The sequence below is a fragment of the Sturnira hondurensis genome, unplaced genomic scaffold (assembly GCF_014824575.4).
Source record: "Sturnira hondurensis isolate 20B ecotype Veracruz unplaced genomic scaffold, ASM1482457v3 Scaffold0000022, whole genome shotgun sequence".
NCBI lineage: Eukaryota > Metazoa > Chordata > Mammalia > Chiroptera > Phyllostomidae > Sturnira > Sturnira hondurensis.
In genome coordinates this window covers 610,295-615,954 of record NW_028072653.1, presented here as the reverse complement: position 1 = coordinate 615,954, position 5,660 = coordinate 610,295, and positions in this window count along the sequence as shown.

Here is a 5,660-nt window from a genome sequence, read left to right as displayed (position 1 = left end):
CAAACGAGAGGGCATCTAAGGTGGTCTGCAAAGTACTTCAGTTCTTGCCAAACATGTTTTCCTCTCATTCTAAATTCCCTGTGTATTTTCATTGAAAGCTAATCTACACGGTCCCGGTCAAGTAACTGTTCAGGAAGCAAGTAGGGAAAGAATATGGGAGATTCCCAACTTCAGCCGTCAGCGAGACAGCAGCATCTCGGGGTGGTGACTGCACATGCGCACCAACGACGCGGGCTCTGGACGCGGAGGAAGAGAGGAACCGCTCTCCCGACTCCCGGCCGACTACCCGCTCACTCCGCTGCTCCGTGGTTTCGGGGCCCTTGCAGGCCCCGCACGGCGCTGGGCGTTGTGGGGCAAACGTGGTCCTGTCTTCTAAGAGCTGGAGTGGGGGTCAGCAAACCCACTTAGTTCAGGCCGGAGAGAAAGCGATCGCGGTTTTGTGGGCCTTGTGGTTTCTGTTGTCCTCAGGCAACTCCTGTCCTAGCAGGAGACCACCCACAGACACGGCGCCGGCGCCAGCAAAGGGCAGGGCTGTGCTAGAGTAAAACTTCATTCATTAAAGAAAAACAAGAAGACAATGGGACCAGATCTGACCTGTGGGCCATGGTTTGCTGATGTCTGGGTGAAAGTGCACCAGGGTAGGTCGGCCACCACAGAGAAAGGCTCAGGGAATGGGTCACCAGGCGCTGGTCCGTCAAGAAGCCCGCCCAGACTGAAGGGCGAATCAAGGGGCCAATAGTGTACCTGTCAGAGAGAACTAGGTTCAAGTCCATGTCCCATCTCTGATTAGCTGTGTATAAGCCTAGACTTGCTCATCTGTGCAATGGATAGATGATATTACTAATCTTAGGTAATATAATAACACTATCAGTAAACCTTATCGGTAAACATTATTAATTAATCTTACCTAACCCCAGAATTGAATGAGACCTGGTGTCTTAAGATTCCACGCAGTGCCTGGCATCTGGCGCACAGCTGGTGTTGAGACTGGATGACGCGCAGTTTTCAGAGTCGGTGGCCCTGGGCTTTAGGCCTCTCCGTCACTTAGTCATCTGGACCGGCAGGATTTGGCAAACCTTTTCTGCAAAGGGCCGAGAGCAAATGTTTTCAGCTTTGCAGGCCACATACAGTCTCTGTCACATGTTTTTTTTAAATTTTACAGCCCTTTAAAAATGTAAAAATCACTGTATCATTCCTAGCTTGTAAGCAGTACAAACTGGGCTGTGGGCCGAATGCGGCCTGAGGGCTGCCGCTCACTGGGCACCGCCCTTGACCAGACCTGTCCAATAGCAACAGACCATGCACATGACACCCCTACATAACTTCTGTCTGCTAGCCACATTGGGAAAACTTTTTAAAAAGTAATTTTAATATTCTTTCATCTGATATGTTCGATATTTTCAATAAGCATCTAATATTAAAAATGTATTAGTAAGATACTTTGCATTCTTTTTTTTTCCTTTTACTTTTTGTTCTAAGTCCTTGAAGTACTGTGTGTATTTGACACAGCGTGTCTCAGGTGCTCAAAAGCCACAGTGGCTACTGTGTTGGCCAGGGCAGCCCTGCCCCCTAGTAATTCTTTCTAAAATGAACAAAAGGACATCACCTAACTTTTAGGGTCTTTGGGGCGGTTTAGTAAGAAGGTGCATGGGAGGAGCTGGGCACACTGCCTGGCACGGTGACCTTTACATGTTGTCTAGTCATTGCTAATGAGAACCACTGTGAACTGTGACACACAGTGGTGATGATTTGGGGGAATGGTCTGTGTCTTTTTCTTCCCTTTGGAAAAAAATCTCAATCCCGGCGATTAGAGACTTTTCAAAGGGCCATCAGCTTCCTTCATGATTTCTCCCAGAGACCCAAAAAGATTCTGGGTGTCCTTCTGAAATCACAGCTCTCCTGAGACTCGGGACATGGGTAAGAGGCTTGGCAATCAAACACGGAGTTTGGGGAATGAGCCACAGCCCAGAACCCCATTGGGATGCTGTGCGGGTTGAGCCCCATCCCCTCTATTTGAACACGTGCTCCTAGGCCAGTGATCCAGGAGAGCCCCGGGCTCTACCTAACATGTGTAACATGGAGCATGTGTATGTGATGTGATGTGTCCACCTAACACATGTACGTGTGTCCATCTAACATGTGAGGTGTGTGTCCATCTAATGTGTGTGGCGTGTCCAACACATGTATGTATTTCTATCTAACGCATGTGATGTGTTCATCTAGCACATGCGTGTGTGTCCACCTAGCACATGTTTTGTGTGTGTGTTTCCCCTCTATCTGGTACCATCTCTAATCCTAATCCCCTTTCCCCATTTAGACACCCGGCCAGCACTCCCTACAGCTGGGCAGGAGAAGCAGGTGCGTGGGTTTTCAGGGAGAGGTTTGGAGAGCCAGAGGAAGTCTTGCATTCGAGTCAGAGACCCTGGGACTGCCGAACCATCGTTTGAAAAGCTGGGACTTGCTAAACACGCTCCTCTGAGCTGAGCTCCTGCACAGTCAAAGGCAGGTGGTCCAGTGTGTGCTTCTCATGTTAGGACATCGGACTGACTCTCGGTGGCAAAGGAACACAGTACCCCAGGGAGCAGCCCTGGTTTCCCAGGAAAGCCAAGTCAGGTGGACAGGGAGAGTGTTCCTAGACTTAATATAGCCAAAATTCTTTCTGCCTGAGGTCGTCTAGTATAACTTCCTTGAAGAGGTGGTTTTTAAATTGAACAACTCCAGGTCAGGGGTCAAACGACGTCACCCACTCATGAAACCCAATCCTCTGCAAAAAGTCCCTCACATACCATTTTGAAGAACAAAGTCTTTAGAGCCTAATTCTTGCTCTCCACTTACCAGCTGTATAACCTTGGACTAAATATTTAACCTACCTGAGCCTCAGTTTCCTCATTTTAAATGTGGATAACTGTATACTGTTGGATTGTGGGCAGAGCTCAATGAGCTGCCATTAGTTGCGAGGCAGATTTAATTAGGTCAGAGCTCAGCATAGAATAGGCACAAAGAGAGTGGTCATTAATAATTATTCTCTTTTCTTGAGTGGAGTGCCTGGTAACTGTGACCAAATTCTTTTCCTTCCTTTCCAATGCTGTGCCTAAATCATGCCCCCCACAAGGTTTAAGACGTTGCTGTGTGAATTCAGGCTCACCGGCCCAGAGGCATCGCATGGAGGAATGGAGACACAGAGCACAGGTGTCTTGGCTGGGAAGAAGCAGACAAAACCAGACGTATCCTCTTTGCCACATGACTTATTCTCCCAACAGCACAGCTCCCCAAGTGAGCCAGCAGGTCCTCAACAGTAGCATTCACCTGGGGAGGTAACACACACCACTATTCTTTCTGGGACATACCATAGTGCAGAAGCAGTATTTGTACTGATCTCCAGGAAACAAGACAATTTCCACATCCCTCTGAGACTCCTTGATACTGTTGTTGGAAACTGAGCCATTTGGGTAAAGGAAGGTACAAACTAACTTACTTCGTGACATTCATACATCTGGTCTAACCTTGATGCAAAGGGTGGGAGCTGATTTGTACAAATGCAAATTTGACCTCACCAATCCTGAGAAAGATTACCCTCTCACTCTGTCAAAAAAGGCTGCATGTTGTCACAATTATTATTATTTTCATTACTATTAAAAATAGGGGTAAAGTTAATTAATATTAATGAATGGATATAGTATCATCCATGCTCTATTAAGACTTTATAAAGGCAAGCACATCTACCTTCGAGTCAGCAGAAAGCCAAGCTCTGAATTAACAAACACTAAATAAATAGAATGCGAGGAAGGCAATGCCCTTCTAATTCCCCATCTACCTCTAGAACTCCCTTTACTCTAGTACAAGGGTCTGCAGACTTTTCCTGTAGAAGCCCAGAAAGTCATTACTATAGGCTCGGCCAGCTCTCTGTCCCTGAAGCAACTGCTCAGCTTTGTCCCTGTGGGACCAAAGTTCTCATAAACTCCTGTGAACTACTAGGTGTGGCCGCGGTCCAGCAAAGCGTTATGTACGAAAACACGGGGCAGGCTTAGCTGGCACGTGGGGCCATGGTTGGCTGACCTCTGTTCTCATCAAACAAACGAAGAACACCCCCCCAAAATCTCCACCAAATGCACGTCCACCATCTCTACGTAAGGTGAACTCATCGTAACAATGTGTGGGAAGAACACTGATGTTAAAAGATTAAATGACCCTCCTGTGAATGTGCCACTATGTCATTTCTTTTTCAGGTGATAGAAATAAATGGTTCCAGATCCATAGGGAAAATATAGGGAAGGAATATAATTAAACTGAACTGAAAAACACAAAAGCAGTGTTAGTTCATTTATTCAATTAATTCTTGCAATGCAAATGTATTGGAAACCCTTGGCACACCAGACATCAAAGATACACTTTTAGTTATCAGTGATTAGGCTACAGGAGAAGTTTTTGTTGTGTTTTGTTTTGTTTGTTTTAAGATACTTCTGATACTCCTAAAATCAGACTATGAAAAATCTCCCTGCTCTGTTTAGGCAAAAAAAGAAAAAAAAAGAAAAGAAAAGAAAAAAGAAGCAGCAGCAATTCTAATCCTTGCCATAGTGAGAGAGAGCCCTGAAGGATACATGGGAATAATTAAAACAAAAAATTAAAAATAATAAGAGCTGGTCCTATTAGCGTTGCAACTGGGCACTGACGCCCTGTGACATCATTGGCACTCGCCGCCAAGCTCCCTCTGAACCCAGCATTCTAAAGGCCTTTCGTAACGGCCACGGACATCTGCTCTAAAGGGAAGCTCTACACCCAGGCAAGGAGAGTAGTGTGGAAGGCTCTGTTTCTCTTAAAGTGAAATATGTTGTTAGAGTGTCAGATACCTACATTACGACAATAATTACATAAACACAGGCCAGAAAACGACAGGAGAAAAGATGCACCAATAAAAAAATTTCAGACAGCTCACACGAGAGGTAACAGTATATATTGGGATAAGGGGTTCAGTTATTTTTCCGGGGATGGAGTTGAACATGTTTCAAAAGAAATAAAGATGACCATAGTGGTGTTTTTTTATTATTATTTCTTCTCCGTCAAGACTTCCTCACTTCAAGCAAGAATTATTTATAAACAAGTGGAAATCATTATTTTGGGATTTGATTCAGAACAACATCATATGGGAATCGAAACAGGCTCCCAAGCTGCCTGCCGGTCATCATGTGATTTCCCCACTTTTTCTTACTTGAGCTCATCCATAAATTTTCAGCAATAGTATTTTTAAAACAGACCAACACATTTTCCAGGCCAGAAAATGTCCTTCTTGTTCTGGCACAACTGTTTGAAGATTTTTCTACTCCTTTCCAATCAAGAGGGAGAGAGAGAGAGAGAGAGAGAACAGAAAAATGCTGAGAACACACTCTGAACACTGTGGATTGCCTTGCCCACAACTTCTTCAGCATTGAAATTGCTGTGGATTCATGTGGTCTCCAGAGGACAGAGTGAGATGTATTTCATCAAGTGTTGAAGCCCATCCTGAACGAGGCTGATACACTGCATGTGTGTGTCTGAATGTGCCAGGTCAATCCATCTCTGTGCCCGGGCCCCGCTCTGAGGTTGATGAGACAAACTAGACTCTTGGGCAAGGGGCTGTCTCTTTAGCCCAGTTGACACTGTCCATGTTTAATGTTGAAAAGTTT